General features: G+C 40.4%; 1 pseudogene; it reads left to right on the top strand.

Moving 5' to 3' along the window:
* Positions 1–16,074, top strand: part of LOC129348941 (spindlin-1-like) — a 35,265-nt pseudogene extending 19,191 nt beyond the window's left edge.
* The last annotated feature ends 3,476 nt before the right edge of the window (positions 16,075–19,550 follow it).

Here is a 19,550-nt window from a genome sequence, read left to right as displayed (position 1 = left end):
AAGTATAAAGTAGCATAAAATGGAAATACTCAAGTACAAGCATGTCAAATTTATACTTTAATAATTGTATTTTGTCACTTTTGCCACCACCTCAGCTGAAATTCATGTTTGCTCTTAGACCCTAAGCCTTTCATGTATTTGTTGAATGTGTAGACGGCTTTCAATGGATTAAACTGAATGAACAGAGTACTGAGACAAAAAATACACAACTCAACTCAATCTGACAACCAAGTTAAACATAATCAGTTATCTGTATGCAACAAACAACCACCACAGACATCCATCACAGCAATAAGACCCACAGAAACGACTGTATCAGCACACGCAGCTCACTGGCATTTCAAAAATAATCCTTTGAAAGGCACAAGAGTGTAAAAAAAAAAAAAAAAAAAAAAACTACAGAAGTGGAGGTTACTGTAAGACTTTCAAGATGCATCTGCGCTTAATCAGTGTTTGACTGTCTGTCCATTTGTATTTTCACTTGGTAATTAATAATGACATGTATCAGTTGGAGATCAGATGTTTTGGGTTGTAGGAGTGTATTCTTAATCCAATGATGTCCTCTTTTAACAGATAGAGCAGACTCCCAGACAGCAAGGTTATCAGACTGGCTCTCTGCTCGCTGCCACTTAATGGAGATCTCAGCAGATTGAGGCTCACAAATTCACCATTACCGTTACATTCTGCTATCTTTTCTTGTCTCTGGTATTTCTACTTTTTACAGGGAGATTTCTGGCCAGCTTATAGGAAGCGGCTACAGCCACTGATTATTCTGGGAAAAAAAAAAAAAGATACACAGCCCACTCCTCACTGAACACTTTCCAGTCAGTCACTTCTCATTGTGCTGCTCAGAGCAAAGATGGTCAATGGAAAGCTGGTTTACGATGAGATTCCATCTGATTGATTTACAATGGGCCCAAAACCATTAAAAACAACCAATGCTAATACATGTAAAGTGTACTCTGTTAGATTGTGAATGCCCCGTCCTAAAATGTACGGTTATCACATGGAGGGCAAAGTGCTCTTCGTTTAAAAGTCTTTATCACTAGTCAATCATGGCCGAGTGAGTTTGGATTGACAGCGGATCACTAGTGCTCGGTCTGCAGGTACTAATGCCATTATTTTCCTGCTGGTTCCATCTCTATCTGTCCATCCTAATCCAGTTAGACACAATGAAACAGACCCAGAGGGGCAGCACCCAAAACACATTATGCCCTCGTATATGTCACCAAAGCTTTTCCTGTTTCTTTACATAAATGTGCTAAGAGGGCACTGTAAAATTTTAAAGGAAAACTGTTCCTGCATGGCTTGGGGTTGATTGACATAGAAATCATATCTTCCAGTAACCCTGTGCATCCCATTACTCCTCCTTCCTGCTGAATCCTGCTCTGTTATCTGTGCACTCCCCTGGGAGCTGCTTGTAACGGCACTTTGCAGCATCTGTCACGTCGTGAATGAGTGATGGTGGCTGCATTTAAATTACTGAGATCTCAAACTGTCCGACCGTTTTGGTAACGTGGTTTATCAAACACAATTCATTGTTGCAACTTCTTATGAATTGCATTATATTATACATAAGAAATCGTTATTATACATAAACAGCAAAAAACAGTGTCAAGCACATGCCATCCAACCCTTCTATGTAATCTACAGTAACAGCACTGAGATGGAGTTAGAGATATACAGCACAGGAAAAAAAGGATGCTCAACCCGTTATAAGTTAGATGATAACGAGAGAAGGTAAGGATGAAAAACTGCACATCCAGAACAATGAAAAAATATAGAGGAAGCATTACATGACTGCCCGTCTTTGTGTTTGCAAATAGGGGAGGTGGTTGTTTTATGCAACTCCATATTTTTGTCATTTGAGTGCTCACTCCACTCTTTGTTGTGCCAACAAAGCTGCTGAGGTATGGTGGGTAATGTTAGACTGGCTGCTTCCGAGACCGATTGTGGGTTAGGAGAACAGGGAGCAGACACACCAAGTGATTCAACCCATTTAAACCCATAAGGCCAAGATGTAGCCATCATAAAAAAAAAATTGAGAGGTCAGCATTTTCAGAGCACAGCTGTGAGCACTAACACTCCAAGACAAATTCAACAGTATGCCATTAAAACAAGCGTAACAGTGCAAATGAATGATGAATACAAGCAGATTAAGAGCACATTAAAAGCACAGTCATGTCAGTGATTCAGTCGTACTAAAGCCGTCCCATGGAGCTTCTTCTAAACAATCCTACCTCATGGTTCATGTTCTAATTTCTTCCAGAGCGTTCCAACTCATCACATGAACGTATACAGTTTGCTCATTTGTCTTTGGATGGATTTTTTGACATTTAAGCTTAGTAGCTGTTTTAATTTCATTCATTTTATTGCATTTCTTCTTTGTGTGCTGAAAGGTAAACAAGAAAAGTCATTCTTGATCTGAAAATTCTAGTTTGCAGAAACAATTTCAACTCCAAGTTCGCTTGCAAGTTTATTCCACTTCATCTGAACAAAATCTGTAGCTGCTGATGAAGTTATGTTTCCATTTAAAGTATTAGGATCCCATCACCTTTGTATGTAGTGCAGTAATGGAAGACATTACTGTTTCTAAATTCAGTAATCACACTACAACTAACTAACTTTAATTTCGAGGCAGTATAGCCGACCGCTACAACCTTCTTGACTCTGACTTTCAATGAAGCCTTGTTTTTAACGTAACTGTTTTCTGCGAAGTGCTTTTTACACTGATTTTCACCAGCTTTGCTGTTGGCATCATTCTATTACTTTATTATTAATCACCAGATCCTCAAGCAGTTTCTGTCAATTTTCTCTGCTTCAGTCACATTTTCACACACTGTGGATTCATTTTTCTGGAATCTCTTATACAACATTTTCCTATGCCCCCAGGTGTTATCAGCTCTAGGAAAAAAGTAATGGGGCTCCATACGCTATAGACATTCTACTGTGGATTTCCAATCATAAATCTCATACAAACTAGTTGTTTTTCACATTATGTGCACATGAACTCTAGAAAGATGTTTCACCATGCTGAACGCATCTTCCAACAGCTTGGTGACAACTTGATCCCGTTTACCATTTTTCAGCCATGTTACATTTATTAATTGCTCAAATGTTGTTTTTTTGTTGCTCTCAATCTCTTTAATGTGTTTCCATACTTGTCTCTTATCTGCTCTGTGTAAACACAGTCTACAGTTCAGCTGAACAGTATCTGAAGTTGTCTCAGGTAACTGTAGGTGTGTGGCTTCTCAGTTGTATTTCAACACATTTTAGAGGGTTAAAGAGCATAGAACACACATCTGGTATATATCCTCCTCACTAAAATAAGAATTTCTGTTGATATGTGGGAATATGTACGGTGTAACAATATATTTTCAATAGGCGATTACGTGACAATGCATTCTTGGCAATGTTGTGGAGTAACGCAAAAGTAAAGTAATAAGTAGTTTAACTAATTACTTTTTACGGAGAGTAAATACATTGAGTAAAGCATCACTTTTTAAAAGAGTAATATGTAATGCATTATTTTGAGGAACAATGCCAACACTAACCAGTAATCTGAAGCCACAGCAGCTAAACTGGATCTGTCCACCATTCATTTCATTATTTACACAGGAACGTTTTCTGTTGCAATTTATCAAGATATCTTCAGTGAAAAACTGTAAGCAAGAATGTGAAGCCTATCACCCTTCTGTTTATCCTTGTGACTGTTTTAAAGCCCAAACAGTGATAGTAGGGAAGAGTAGTGATGAGGAAACATCGAACACTGACCAACTAGCCCAAAACTCCAAACCACTGTCTCTCTCTGCTTCTGTCACTGTAACCGTGCTTCGCTTTGAGATAAGCACTGAGTAATCTCCTGCCTTCCTTTCTCCTGTTGCACCTTCTCATTTCAGCCCTCCATCTCTCAATTTCTACTTGTATCTTAGTCCTCGTTTTAGTCCCTCCATCCTGCTTCATCACAGAGACCCACACAGCTTCAGCTCTGCCACCTTTTAGCTGCCCAGCTTGATCCAGTCCAACCTCGGCTGTAGGTGTCGAGGTAAACAATAAACACTCAAAGAAAGAAGAGTGCTTAGAGGGTGTGTGAATCAGGTCTTTGTACATGGCTACAGTCAGAGGTGTAAAAGGAGGAGGGATCTCCACGGCTTTGTCCTGGGAACACGACACGGCCAGGAGAGGAAAAAGAAAAAGGCCTCACTTTAGAAATTTACACTGTCCAGTATGTATGTGCTGTGGCCGTGACAGAGGATTTACTGACAGAAATCATTTCATTGGAAACTATGGGTGACTCTTTTTGAGGCAGTTTAAGTGGAGGCCAAAGGACAAGGCAAAGAGTGAAACTGTAGACTCAGGTTTTGTGTTCATCAACAGAGCACCTCAGATCAGCTGATGCTAAAAGCTCAGAGAAAACTCTGAATGTCCAACAGAGCTCATTTTACACTGTAAAAAATGTTCTGAAAATGGAGTTACATTTCTTTTTTTCACATTTCAAGTTTTAAATATGTTTTTTGTGAGAAGCATATGTCTAGTTCCAATAATTAAACCATTTATGAGGGGAGTGAGGAGCACTGAATCAAATTCTGCTCATCTTTTAAAGCTTGTGATCACAAGCTTTTAAATGTAAACTGGTCAAATTGTTGAAACGCAGTGAACGTTCTGCTCTTTAATATCTGATAAATTTGATTATATCTGATATAATCTGATATTTGCAGTTATTTTCAAAACTAGCTATTACATCCAGGATGATTGAGAAATGTAAATGTCTGTTTTGTAAGTGTGTATAATTAAATCATCTGCATACAAAGACAGCTTTATCCTCCTCTACAGAAATCCTTCATGTTCATGCCTGCTATTAGAGCATTGGTGCACAAAGATCTACCCTGTCTGGCAAATTGATTAAAGGATAAAGCCAACAGAGTTATCTCTCTTCAAAAAAAATGACTAAGACTTTTCAGCTAAGTTCAGTTAAATTTAGTTTTATGATAGTTGTGTACAGAAAAACATGTTATGTCATTCCTACTACCAGTCAAAAGTTTGGACACAACTTCTCATTCAGTGCTTTTTATTTATCTGTATTACTTTCTACATTGTAGATTAATACTGAAGATTAACACTTTTTTGTTGACAACATTATTCCATAAGTAGTCTTTTATAGTTTTGATGTCTTCAGTATTAATCTACAATGTATAAAATGATTAAATAAAAACCATTAAAAGAGAAGGTGTGTCCAAACTTTTGACTGGTAGTGTACATCATCCTACTATAAGGTCTATAAGGCATCTTATTCAAAATAAGGGAAAACAGGTTGCAAAATAGGACATGGTGTAACAAAAAAAAAATCACACCGTAAATAGTATATTTAAAAAAAACAACCAGCCTTAGATAACCGCACACAATTTATAGCAAAAATATTTTCCACATATGATTAATAAAAGGTACTTGACCTTAATAATTCATTTTTGGTATTAAAAAAATTAAGTTGAGTTTTACATTTAATAAAATAACAGTTGTTAATCCACAACCTACGAGAATTACTACTGATATGCTCCTAAGCACAAATAGTAAATGGTAAAATAATTTTTTTTTGTTCATTTCAATTGTGACTGCAAAATGTGTGTCAACAGACACTCTTCTATTAATTTTACAAACTCGCTGAAGCATTTGAGAGTTTGTTTGTCCGACAAACATTAATCATAGCTTTGTTTGTTTAACTTTTTTAATTCTTGTTGCTGAATTTAACTGACATCCTCCACTTGAGCTGGACCATTTGTGCCTTCGAGTTCAGCTCATTTTTAACAGTGCACTTCACCTCGTCTCGGTTAACCGCACAAGATCTGGAACAAATCCTCACCACACACACAACACTTAACACTTGACCTCTATCTCGGTGAGCAGCACCACACACTAGGAGTCAGAGGCTGTTAGAGAGGGATATAAATAGTCAAGAAAGAGAGAATAAGAGCAACGTATACGTCCCTCCACTTAATGCCATTGACATTCAATCAGAGCTCCCTCTCCATTATCACGCTATGGTAATTATGACGGTGATTATCTGCCAAAGATCACACCTTCCTTTGTGTTCTCTGTTCACATCTGCCAACTGTGTGCGCATTAGCTTTTTACAGAAGCTCTGAATCAGATCATAACTTGGCATTAGTGTATTAGAGGGGGGAGATGATAGCTTCTTCCTCTCTCTCTTGTCCCCTCATTCGTGCTCTGTCTTTGTCAACCGTCATCCCAACTCCATTCATGAAGCGGCGACCTTTCTGCTCTCTGCTGTGTGACAGAGGAGTAACAAGTTGTCAATACAAATGAACTGAGCGAGGGGGGAGAAAAGCAATTACAATCTCCCTTTAATCCCTAGCAGTTCCAAAAGTCAAAGATTTAGCCTGTCTTTGCTCACCTCGCCTCCTCAGTGTGAATGTGTGTGCAGGTCCTAATCAGGATATAGAGAAACAGGGATCAAGCCTCTCTTTCACTGATCAGGATAACATGTCTAATTAATCCAATCTCTCGCTCTTGAATCTCCATTCAAACGGAAGGTGAGAAAGATGAATCTTTGAAAAGACCCAATTCTTAAAAAAAAAGGGGGGGGGGGGACAAAACACATAGAGAGTGATTCGGCTGGTGTGAGACAGAGGTAGTGAGCAGATGTGGGGAGTGACAGGATGGGAGAGGAGAGGTGGTGGTGGTGGTGGAGGTGGAGGGCAGGTCTGGATTAGTTTCTACCTATTCCCCACCTTCAGCTGGAAGAATTAGACAGGGGGGATGGGGAAGAGGGCTGATAGTTTTAACAGTCTGAAAGGAGCCCAGATAAGGAGCAGAGAGAGGCTGGGCATGGAGGGGGATCGAGATGTGAGGGTGAAGTTAATTACCTGAGCAGAGGGCATGGAGGGAGAGGTGATTGGAATGAGGGAGGAGAGATATCTCACATGGCTACCCTCCAAAGTCTCTGATGCATACTGAAACAGATTTAAGGGGGAGGAGTGGGAAGACGGGGGTGTTTAAGTGGCCTCATGGTCCCTCCAAGACCACAGACAACACTGGAATATTAAACAGGAATCAAAGGGAGGCGCTCGTCTTTAGGCTGTTTCCTACAGAGCCGCAGACCTGCAGCAGTAAAAAGCATGAGGGAATGTTTCAAGTAAAGGTTGTTAAGGTTTCCTGTGAGGTGTTAATGCAAAATAGATGCGCTTCATGCACTCAAATAGACTTTTAAAAAATTTTTACGCTTACAAATATAGAAAATATTCCTGGCTAATTTGTTATGGGTGTGACAACCTTCATATAAACAGTGTGATCTGTTAAAGAGTGTGGCTGGATAAACAAGAGAGTTTCGCAAAGGCTCAAAGAGGAATGCAGGGACGGAGAGAGTTAAAGGATATGAGAGGAAAAAGGAAAAGCAAAGTCCCATTAATACAGCGAACTTCAGAGCCAAATTACAGAGGCGCCGCAGAGATAGTGATCAGAGCGCGGACGTGCACCCTGGCTCTGTTAACGCAGCACTCAGTGCATTTACATCACTATCATTACTGTTCTTATCATTAACATCATTCAAAGCTACACATGAAGCCCATATAAAAGCTGTAATGGACCGCATTAGCGAGAGGTAAGCTCCTGGTTGGGTCCAAAGTCGTACCACAAAAAGGGGGAATACGAAAAAAAGTCAGCATTTTGGAACTACCATTGCTTTCAAAGGAGGAAGTGGTAGAGCCAAGGCCCTCTGTGATTGGTCCCTGCAGACCAGCCCTGCGGCTCATTCGCTGGCTGGACGGTAATTTTGTTAAGGGCACGAGTTGCTTCCTGTGCTGGCTAAACATATCTGTGTAAATGAGGTTTGGGATGCCTAAGGGGAGCGGGGGGGCTCCGAGTAATGGAGCCAGTTGAACAGAGCACCACTGGGAGACAGAGGAGAGGGGAGGAGGAGGAGGGAGGACAGGGACATGGAATGAGGAAACGAGGCCGAGGTAATGGAGGTTAAATGAAGTGGAGATAGAGGGAGAAATACAGCTGCATCAAACTTGCATTAGCTCTGATTAATGGGCCTGGTTTGAGTCACTGCTCTAATATTTCCAGACGTCAAACAAAGTTGACCCAGCGAGCGGAGAGCTGTGTTCTCACTGACCTCCTGGGTCACCACCCGCCTAATGTCTCTCACAAAGCAGAACAAAAACAAACACACGGCGGTTCTCTACGGCCGAAACTGCTCACACTCCAAGGGCTGCTACATGTTACTTTAACCTTAAAAGTGCTCCATCAAGTCCTCAATTACCTTAAGCATTTTAGTTCGGCAAAACACTTTTCAGATTATTAAATGGAAATATGGCAAACCCTTTGCTCTGTGTGGCTCTAAATGGCCCTAAAATGAGACAGAGGAGGAGTAATTTTGTGACAGACTGGGAATAAGAGACTCTGAGCTCTTGTACGTTTGCTAATAAAGCCTGATCAGATCACATCCCCAGCTCAAAGATGGCAGGGGCAACTCTACCCCACGGTCCACTCCAAATCCAATTACAGCCCAACAGTGACAGTTAGCAGCCCAGGAGCCAGGTACCTTCCACTCCCCTGTCCCCCGAGGCTGACACACCCCTCCTCTCCATCCCATCCGTCCCTCCCCGGCTCCACCGAGCCCCTTGCAGGCCCATAATTGAATTGGTCGACAGTTAACTGCATTACAGCTGGGCAGTTAGGTACTTGATGTTTCTAAGTTGTTGGGAGTAATTTGCTCCTATTAGCAGCTTTTACTGAGAATAAGAGTCCCTGCGCAAACAATCAACTAAGTAGGGTTTCAGTGTCCACGTTATGCACATTTGTGTGTATTTTCATGTGCAAAAAAGGGTGTTTGTTTCAGAGGGAGATTCAATTTGAGGAGTCAAATCTAATCAGAGGACACAGAAGTCTTAGAGGACAGCATGTGCTGAAGTGGGTGTCAAAGGGGCCTGGATGGCTCCAGTTCCCCCTGAAGCGATCTAGTAACGGAGACTGAGAGGCTGGCGGCTGCTGCACTGTGGAGAGACACGAGATATTTGAATAATGTGCGTACAACTGTGTGCAGGAAAATTAAAATTACAATGCAAATGTGCTCAAAGGATGCTTTAGGGCAACATTTCAGCACCAGCGTCTCTGTCTGCACAGTGTGAAAGTGATAGAGTTGTGAAGTGGGAAGACTTATTTCAGACAACTCTGGTTCGTGAAATAAAAGACAGCTCAGTGAAAAGCGTCCAATCAGCAAGATTAGAGACAAAGCAAACAAACATAAATGTCATGTTTGTAATGTTTGCTGTTTATTAGAGTAACTGAAATTGTCTCATTTTTGTTTATCTTATGTTTTCATAGTTAGTTGGTGTGTTATAGAGGTCTTAGACTATACCCAATTTAAAGATGACTTTAACTTAAGAAGCATGAATAGAAAAAAAAGCTGCAGACAAACCAATTCATGCCAAAACCCCAAAGGTTACTAGAAAACATAAAGGCCAGAAAGAGACAATTGTTTACCCTTTGGAATTTCAACTGTCTAATGAGTATGATGATTTCTAGGAATTGAAGTATGCCAGTTTTGTAAAAACAGACGAACATAGTTAAAGTTAAATTTGTTGCTAAAGCTGGGTGAGACAAAGACTGTAGAGTATGCAAGTCAAATTACAGGTGCTATTTATAAGTGTTCTACATTTGTTTAAGCCATTTGTAATGCCTAAATAAAAAAATATATTCTCCCACCTTGGAATTTTTGTGTTTTAACTTTTTTTTTTTTTTTTTTTTACTACAAAGGAGATTCTATGTAGTATTTTTTTATTTACATGGATTAAATGAGAAATAAAGTGATCACATCCAGGGTTCTGGTTTTGTCGGACACTGGCAATTAAGATTGATGAACATTCACTATTAGGATTCCTGAACAACCCCCAACAAAGCAAAAAATTAGCAATAATGTGAGTGGTGTTGTTCTGTGGTGCCATCGACCTGCCAGTCATCATGCATAACTTTAAGCCTTAAGACAGTTTAAACTGGTGAGTTATATTAAAATTCACCCCCTGTATACTTGAAATGAATAGGAAAATTAGCTGTAGAGACCAAAGCTGTTTTTGTACCAGGCTGTAAACATGCTTATTTCAGCTATGAATGGGTATTTTAATATGGGGACCTTTGGGAATTGAGTCACTTTTGGAACCAGTCTCAAGTGACCATTCATGGAACTGCAGTTTTTGGCACTTGGACACTGGCTTCATCTTTCAGCTCCAGAGGTTGCTGTTTGGACCATGCTCACTCATAGACATAGTTCCCTGGGATGCTTAATGAAATTGAGTTAATAATGTTCATATTAACAATATTTAAGTGTGACCTGTTGTGTAGGTAGACCTAAAAAAAAAAAAAAAAAAAAAAAAAGAAGAAAAATAGCCATTTCTTGTTTTAAACATATTGGGTGGCTTACTCCAAAGAGCAAATCTGATCTTTTGCTGCATTTATTGCATGTGGATAGTAATAATGCTTTATTTAGAAACATGAGGAACATAAACCTGAGAGCTGAGGCAGCTCCAGGTCTCTGCAGGAAGCAATAATCTAACTGACGATAACAATCTGAGTGAAGGGAAGAGGGTGGTGGGAGGATGGGGGATGAGGGAAGCTGACAGCAGACGGTTTTCTCAGTTTTATCCTGCTCTTCTTGAGGCAGGTTATTTCTCCAGTTTAACCTGGAGAAATACCTGTCTAACTTCACGCTGAGGTAGATTGGATGATGCGGTGCTGGGAACGAGGGGCCCGTTTGCTTCCTGACAGTTCATCTGCAGGAGAATGGGAATATCTGTCTATCTGTGGTTGACAATAGGGTCCAAACCCAATCAATCAGACAGAGGAAGAAAATTACCAAGAGGAAAAAAAATAAAAGGAAATGCCTGGACTCTTTCTCTCATGTTAAATCTAATGTTTGTCTGCCGTTTGTCTGACTTCTTTTCTCCTCTGCTTACCACGTGCAGGGAGAAGAGAGAAGAACGGTTTCCTGACATTCATTCTTCAGACTGAGGGGAAACTTGAAAGAGGGGAACCAGCCAGTGGAGGTAGACAAACCAGTGGGGAAGAAAAAGGATGGGAATAGGGAGTAGGTGGTGGTTTGGGTTGTGTCTGGGTGTCTGTCTCCGAGGAGGACCTCGCCACCTGTCGGAGTCCACATTCCTGTACATTCCTGGGATCCCACAGACAAAGCGTGGTGAGAGGGCCCGGAACTGACCTCGGCTTGGCCTGTCAACAGCAGATCTCTCTGATAGAAATTGCAAGGGTCCATACTCACATATGCATGACAAAAGAAGACATAAGAAAAACACTCTTATTACCAGGTGCATGCATGAGCACACAACACAACATACCTAAAAAAAAAAAACAGCAGCTTTGATTTCAGTTTAATTTTTGGAAACTAATCGCAGGCCAATGAGGTGTAGTTGCTTTTGTTCTCAAGTTCAACATTTTGGTAAATTATTCCCTTTCTTGCAGGGAACGAGATAATAAGATTGATACCACTCGCTCTTGAAACTATTCACCCTCTTGGAAGCTTTCCCTTTTTATTGCCTTTCAACACTGAATCATAGTCAATTAAATTTGACTTTTTTGACAAGAACTTTCAAAAGAAAGACTCAGTGACAAGGTGAAAACATTTCTACCCAATCAAGCCAGTATTTAGTAGATGCACCTTTACTGCAATGACAGCACTGAGCCTGTGTAGATAGATCTCGATCAATCTTGTGCTCTCAGAACATTCTTCATTTTCCGTTTTAAGTCCAGCTACAAATTCTCAGTAGAATTGAAGTCTGGGGTCTGACTTGGCCAGTCCACAACATTCACCTTGTTGTCTAAATTATTTCTATTTGGCTGCATGCTTCAGGTCATTGTGTTGCTAGAAAACAAATCTACCCAAGTGAGAGTTCTCTTGCAGACTACATCAGGTTTTCCTCTGAGATTTCTCAGTACTTTGCTACATTCATTTTACCCTCTACCTTTATAAGCCTTCCAGGGGCTGCTGCTGAGAAGCATCTCCACATCATGATGCTGCCACCACCATGGTTAACGGTGGGGATGATGCCTTTATGATCATATGCAGTTTTTTGTGTCCACCAAACATTGTGTCTGGTCTGATGGCCAGAAAGCTAAATTATGGTCTCAGATCAAAGAATCTTCTTCCAGGTAACTTCAGAGAGTCCCGCATGTCCTCTTCCAAACTCTAGTCAAGGTTTATTATGAGCTTTTAGTAGTTAAAACTAGAAGTACTTATTCAACACTGAGTGGATCTTCCAGATCAAGTTGTCCTTATACTACATTCACTTGAAACACATTCACTGCACTCAAATCTCCATATCAACAGCTGTGACTCCGAGTACTAATTGGTTACTGTGTGTTGAATTAGGTGAGTCAGTTTAAAGTGTTTGAAAAGTTTTATTTATTTAACATTTTATATAGAATCTAATGGACATGAGTTATTGTCATCTTATTTGTAAACTGTCCAAAAAAAAGCCTAATTAAATTGACTGACATTGGGAATCTAACTGGACTCTGTCTTAAGTTGGATAACATGTCATTGCTGTACTTCAGTGTTGCACAGATAAAACAAAGCAGATACAGTGTTAGTCGATGAGCTTTAGGCGTTTTGCTATGAGCAGATTTTGTTGGTTTTGAAAAGAACCAGACTAAAAGTTTTCACCTGTCTGTTCTTTACGCTAAACTAATCTACTAATCTATGTTTACTGTATAGACATGAAACTGGTATTAGTCTTTTCATTTCACGCAAAAAAAGTTGTATTTCTGCTTTACAATATGTGGACTTTTGCTTTATAAATGCAAACCATTTTTTTTGTGCTTTTTTTTATATGAGCAAACTTCCATTATGTAAAGTGTTTATGTTTTTCGAGCTGTAAAATATTTTAATAATTGTTTTAATACTTTGTTAATTTAAGTGACCTTCAAGCAAAATGTTCAAATATTTGGTGGCTCCTTCTACATGTAAGCAAGGATTTATTGCTGTTCTGGTTTTACATGGCAATAAACTAAATATCTTTGGGATGTAGGAAATCATGATGCATATTTGTACCTGCTACTTGATGTTTCACTAACCAAACTAATAACTGGGAATACAAGCATTAGAACCAAAAACAAAACTATTTTAAAGTGTTTACCCCTACACTTACAGCAGCACCACATGAAGTTCTCGACAGATTCATCAATCCACTGGTGAATGTCACAAGTGAGCAGTATCAGGGAGTTTTTTTTCTCTCCCCTGCAGTATAATATATTAAAATCAGAATAGCAGGAAGCTAAAAGCCGCAACAGGCTGCAGCTACACACGGATGGAGAATATCCTGAGGCTATCTATCATATAGCTGTCTGTCCACCTCAGGTTCATACCACTATGAGCTCTGAGCAGTGTAGCATTTCAGCTGTTAACAGAGTGGAGGGACAGCAGTGAGAGGTGGGGCTGGGAGTGTGGAGGGTGCAGCAGCTTATGAATGGAGCTCATTCTCCCCGAGACGACTTCAAACAGGCCCGCATCAATCAGCCAGGTGGAGCACCGGTGGCTGAGCCGTGCCCGCCGGCCGTCAGCCCGGGGGCTTCAGATGCACCAAGCATGCCCTCTCACACGACACTGACTGACACACTGACCGGGAGTGAGCCGCCTGAATCTGCAGAGACACACAAACATAGCAGAGGCTGCAACACACACACACACACACACACACATCCACCCAAAGCCTCTGGTCCTCTGCAACTCTGGCACCAAACTGCAGCTGCAAAGTGCCAAGGAAGACTCAGTGTCATCTCTGCTGCAAGGCACATGCACAAATCTCTTGTGTTGACTTTGTCTCCCCATGTAGGTTTTCAGCGAAGCTACTGCCAGATGCTAACGCTCAGACTGAACTATGCCAAAAAGATGTCTTTCTTGGAGGCCTATGAGAACACTGTACTTCTGCATGCTAAACATACTGTACCTCCACATTCTTACATTTTAAACTTCCATCCAACATCTATACACCACACAATCCTCATTAGGGTCGCAGGAGGCTGGAGTCTATCCCAGCTGACTTAGAGTAAAGGCAGGAGACACCCTGGACACTCAACAGTCTATCACACGGCTACACAGAGACAAACAAGCACACTCACATTCACACCTACAGACAATTTAGAATTATACATTACCTCAGCATGTTTCTGGACTGTGGAGTAGCTGGAGAATGCAGACAGGGAGAGCATGCAAACGCCACACAGAAAGATCCTAGAATTTCTCCATCAATACTATCTTCAGGCAGCTGTTCTATGTAAAAACAGAATAAATAAAATCATTAGTGTGGCTCTAGATTCTACTCACTTGTTCCAACAAGTACCTGTACTGCATGTCATCTTCTCTTTCCCAACATTTTCTCTCTTCCCACTAGCAATATTCAATGAAAGCAAAAATGCCCCAAGAATATATATATGAAAAAGAAAGTATAATGGTGTTAGCTGCACCTACTGCTGCAACTGGCGATTATTGTTGTTTATTGATATGTTGATAATTTACTTTATTAATTAGGTGTTTTGTCTAGAAGATGTCAGAAAATGGTGAAAATTGTTTAGCAGTGTTCACTAAAGATGTCCTCAATTGTCTTTTTTTTTGTCCACATCCCAAAGATATTCAGATGACTGTCACAGGGAAGTTAAATACAAACAGAAAATATTCCATTTAAAAAGCTGCAACCATAAAACTTTGACTTAAATACTTAAAGCGATCCGTCAACCACCAAAATATTTTGATAAAGTATTTCATGACTAATCAATTTAATTAATTTTTCACCACATTCATGTGCATACACTCATACAGAATAGGTTTGATGTTTTATCCATAATATTACTTATTACAAATTTAGTGCAGTGTTTGCATTACAATACCAGCAGATGGATGGATAGCTACTTACCTCCCTCATCTACTGTAAAAACATAACAAGCTCTTAGGTTATCATTTATTTATATGTCAATGATCATGATCAGTTGTTTATGTGTATGCTCAATTTCAGGAAAAGGAAATTGTTTTAGGGATGGGACAGTTGTCTGTTACACAATTAAGGCTCGAAATAGGGACTTGAGGCCCTCATGAAGATTTGGTTCCAGCCCTAAGAGGCTTGTTTCTCTGTAAGGAATGTAGACTTAGAGCATCTGATATAGTTGGGGAAGGCCCACGGTCTATTTAGAGGGATGTCTTTTCATAATTTGGAAAGCAGGACTCGGTGGTTCTTCAAGGTATGGAGGCTTAATGTGGGTTAAACTTGGGAAAACATTTTTGCATGCATTTTCATATCATAAATGTATTGTCATTCCGTTTCCCTTGAAAAGTGAAATATGCTGGACAGATTCGTCTCGCTCTACCCACTGCAACGGTGTAAACAACCAACCTTTCTACCAAGTGTTTGTCTTAGTCATGGCAGTTTTCCATGTCACTACCTCCTACCTTACAACAGGTACTGGTGCTTCCTACTTCCTGGAAAAAAATGCCACAACTTCCTCAGCCTCCAGGCTATAACCAGTTAATAACAGATAACAGATCAAACAAATGTCCAAGCAGAAACAGCCACGACAGGCAGGACAGACATTGTACTGTACGCTGAGAGCTCAGGAAGTGCATCCTGCAGATCAGCTCAGGCTGGCAGCTCCTCTGAGGTGAAGCTGGCACCTCGGCAGGCCTCTCAGTGGGCTCGTCTTTGTGTTTGTGCTGCAATTATGCGCTTTCTCTCATCCACCATGCTCACCCTGTGACCTCTGGGTGAGGGTCAACATGCAAGACGCCCCTTCAAACGTACACAATGGACTTCCATTCACAAGCCAGGAGTGGATGGAGAAAAGGAGGAGAGGAAGAAAAGGATCGTTCTCTCAGACATCAGACCTCGTATCTCTCCATCTCTCCATCATTTCCCCTCATCTGTCTGAGCAGAGCAGGCCGAGCAGGCTCTGCCCACATCCTCCTACAGCTACGAGACCCTCTGTCTGCCGCCTTTCTCTAAAACAAACCCACTCAGCCCACATCCCCCTGCTCTACAAGACCAGGTTGTTCACTCTCAGTGAACCTCTGCCAAAGAACACTGGGAACAGCCTGCAACACAGAGCACTGAGAACACGGTGCAACACAAAAACATGCCGTCCATCTTTTCCTGAATACCAGCTGATTCCAAAGCATCCGTGTATCACCTGCTGCCTGGTGTGAATTAAGCCTCATGCCACCATCGCAGTCAGAGTGGGGGCAGGCGGAGGGGTGGGGGAGAAGAGGGTGGACCCTCAGGGGTGGAGGGGGGTGAGAGCAGGGTAGCGGAGGATGGCAGTAGAGGGTGGTGGTGGGTGTACAGGCCTGGTGATGATGGGTGGGCGGGGAGGCAGCGAGGATTTAAATGGAGATTGACGCCCCAGGGGTAACCTGGCAACAGGCAGGAGCTGCTGTCAGATTAGGATCTGAAAGAGAGAGATAACCACTTTACTGCCCCCTGGACTGAGGAGAGCTGGAGGGCTGCAGTGTGTGTGTTTAACCCGCAGTGTTAAACACACACACAGGAGGCAGCTGCAGAGCCGTTTCTAAAGACCTGGTTAAAATGCCACACAGCAAAGAAAATCCATCCATAATTGACTGCATCACTTCAATCTCCAAAACAGAATATAAGACGGACGCAGACACACAATATAAACACACGGAAATATCTATCGTACAACCAAAAGAACAAAAGAAACTATCATCTATCATCTGAGGATGTGTGATGAGTATTTTTCTAACTTGCTTGGTTTTAAATAAACATAAGAACAATGACAGAAACAAACTGTCTAGAATTTTAATATCACATTAGACAATAGACCACCAGCAACTTTCATTTACATGACAATAGTGTGTCTGCATGGTTTCTAACGTCCTAACAACAGCAAAGACAAACAGCAACCTCTTTACATCGCGCAACGGGGCAAAGGTCATGCATGAAAAGACCCGGTGAACAAAAAATAGCTTTTGAATAGAGACGAGCAACTGTGCAAAATTAGATTCAGCTGTAACATAGAAGAAAAGAACTGTTCCAGCCTTGAATTTCTTGTTTGTTACACCAACAGACTGACATCCACCGAGCCAATCGGTTTGTCGGTCCATCGTTTTGGCCTATACTGAACATCAAAAAAAGTGAGCAGATTTTCCAAGTTTTACACAGACAATCATGGTCATCAGAGAATAAATCCTAATGATTTTGGTGATCTTTGAAGTATCCACTATGCCAACAGCTTGACCTTTGTGAGTGTGTTTTTTCTTTCATGAAACTTCTGATAAAGTGTCACATGGATTTCTAGAAAATGTGGTGCAGATATGTGGTGCCCAGAGGATGAACCCCGACGCTTTCTGTAGTGCTACGATGAGGTTAATGTTTCAGTTTCTCACTGTTATACCCAAATTCTCACAAAACTAATGACATCCCCTGAGCATCAGCTGCACTTTATATTTAGTGCTGATGAGGATTAACAAAATTTGAATCCAAACACACTAAATTAAGATGCTGATTTTGCCCTCTTGATATATGAACCACTTTAAATTTAGAATTTTAGATTTGAGTTAACAATAAAATGCGACTAAGTAGATTGTAATCTTGTGTGCAAATTTTTAGCTTAAAAAAAATGACAGAATAGATTTATAGGAAGACTGAACCAACAGAAAGACAAATAGATTAACGCAGGCTGACAAACTGATCAGACGGAGGATTGATGAACACAACACGCTGCCTCAAAACAAACTTGCATTGATGTCCAATACACTGACAAGCTCCTCGAGTTAATCAATCGAGTGTGTGTCACTATTTCCTTTTAAAAGCAATAATCAATAAACTCTCTTCTTGATCTGTAGGACAAACAGCAGTGGAATAATTGCAAATAATCACTATTAAGGGAAGCTGAAACAGACACACATAGACACCAATGCAGAGCCCATAAAACACACAGACCCACACACTCCAAAACTGAGGACAGTTTCAAAGACACAGAGAAGCCCACTTGGGGCCTTCTGGCTGACGGATTGAGAGGGATTTGTTGGATGGCACGCGACCGTGTCAAGGCAGTGCCTCCACCTCCTGTCAGCTGTGTTTGTGCAGCGACGGAGGGAGGAGGCAGCTCTACACAGGACGACAGTCGCTACATAAAAGAGCCAGAAAGGGGGGAAAAAAGAGCATGTAAATCTTCTCGACATGGAAGAGGGCTAGAGAAAGAGAAAAGAGGGGGCACGGATGAAAGTTGAAACAATCACTTTTTCTTTTGTGCAGGTGTTTTTGTGTTTGCACGTGTGTTAAAAAAAAAAAAAAAAGAGAAGAGAAGCCTGGCTGTGTGAAGAGTGAATGACACAGACAGACTTAATGGCATTAACCAAATAAGTCGAGTTCAGATCTGCTTTCTCTTTTGGTTACAGTTTTGGATGATTTGCATTTGCCCTTTAGCGACTGCAAACCTCAAATGTGTGTGAAGGGAAGAGAGAAAAGCACAAATGCATCTTTTGGTGGACTTTAATTCAGAAAAGTTGTATTAAAGAGTTGATTATATTTAATCTGCAAGTGCTGCAAATGTACCAATAAAAGGTTTCCATTTATATTTTATGTTACAGCATTCAACACATGACAGCTTAGTTTACTGATATTTACATTTGTAATACTAGATCCACATTCTGTCCTGTAACAACTATTTGATAATATGAGGCTGGAATTAATGCCATCTTCATAAAAATGTCACATGAGCGCACAAATAGTAACAAAGATCTTTATTAGAACCAAAAAGTAAATCAAGTCAGCAAAGGATGGTCAGTACAGAGTGTTTTATAGTGCAGCTATAAAATGTAATTTATGCTTTGCCTATAAACCTAATCCACCATCAGAGCCATGAGTGTGGTCCGAGAGTCTTTAAAGCACATTTAAAAGTAGTTGCTGACAGTTTTATTTTAATTTGCTTCTCTGTAGGATGTTGCTCTTGAGCATTCATTTATTAAAAAAAAATAAAATAAAGGTATTTATGTGTTGAAATCTGTTATATAAACCCTGTAATCCCATCTAGAAAATAAAAATAAAAAGGTCAAACAATAAGTCAGGTCTTGCTGACATTTAAAAAAAACTGTAAACATCTCTTTTTTTCATTAATACCTTTATTAGGAAGTTTGGCATAGAAATTGCAGGGAAAGTTACATTGACATTGTATATACATGTACATTTTTTAAAAAAATAAGTAAATAACCCTCTACAAGTCATGTACCATCTTATCTACAATATGAGAATCCAAGCCTATACAATTTCTTACTGCACCAAATTGTACTTACCTTGAAGGTTTTAATTTTTTTTGTAACAACAACTTAAAAATAGAAAGGCAAACAATTATATAGAACTTGATAGGAACAATGAGAAATAGAGGAGAAACCCGACGACAGTAAACATCTCTTAATTAAGTAATAGATTCTTACATTTGAAAATTATTCTGGTTTTATATTTTGTAATCTTGATTGTACACATGCGCAGTGCAATACAAAAAGCCTGTACATATGTGTGGAT

Source organism: Amphiprion ocellaris, chromosome 5 (assembly GCF_022539595.1).
Source record: "Amphiprion ocellaris isolate individual 3 ecotype Okinawa chromosome 5, ASM2253959v1, whole genome shotgun sequence".
Lineage (NCBI taxonomy): Eukaryota > Metazoa > Chordata > Actinopteri > Pomacentridae > Amphiprion > Amphiprion ocellaris.
This window is presented reverse-complemented; position numbering and strand designations above follow the sequence as displayed.